Here is a 747-nt window from a genome sequence, read left to right as displayed (position 1 = left end):
CGCTGGCCTCGCCATGGTATTTGCCTAGTATGGGGTGGTTTTTATGGGTTGAAGTTGGCTGCACAACTTGGAACAAATTAAGACGAAAATAATGCACCCGTATAAAGTAGATTTTGGACAATCTTGAGACCAGCGGTACATTTCGTTGGCCCCGCCATGGTGTTTGCCTAACAGGGGGTGGTTTTTAGGAATTCAAGTTGGCTGCACAAATTTAACCCTTAAACGGCCAAAACGCCACTACCGGTACACTGCTTTTCAACGGCCAATAACTAAGACTATTCGACACTAGAAAAAATTGAGACACATATATTTTCATTGCTTAAGATCTCCTCTTTCCGACGGTGCCAATGAAATTCCCCAAAAAATTTTCTTATTATCCCAAAATGCAGTTTAAACAAAAAAAAACTTGATTTTTCGTGCCTATTTTTTTGTGAACCATTTTCCAAAGCTTTTCGAGTCTATAATTAACCTGGAATCTCACTAACGGGTGGAATAAATGTCTAAACTTTGAGAATCCATGGTTCAAAGATCGATTTTTCGTTTTAGTATTTTCAAAAAATAAAAAGTTCTTGTAATCAGCCAAGGAATACGCCTGAATTTTTTCGAAGCGTTTTGACCAAACCTTGGATTTTGCATATAAACAATTTTTTGCAAAATTCAAAATTTTGCTCAAAACGCTCCGGAAAAATTCAGACGTATTTCTCGGCTGATTACAAGAACTTTTTATTCTTGACAAATTTTCCGAAA

This window comes from Belonocnema kinseyi, chromosome 2, assembly GCF_010883055.1.
Source record: "Belonocnema kinseyi isolate 2016_QV_RU_SX_M_011 chromosome 2, B_treatae_v1, whole genome shotgun sequence".
NCBI classification, from domain to species: Eukaryota; Metazoa; Arthropoda; class Insecta; order Hymenoptera; family Cynipidae; genus Belonocnema; species Belonocnema kinseyi.
This window is presented reverse-complemented; position numbering follows the sequence as displayed.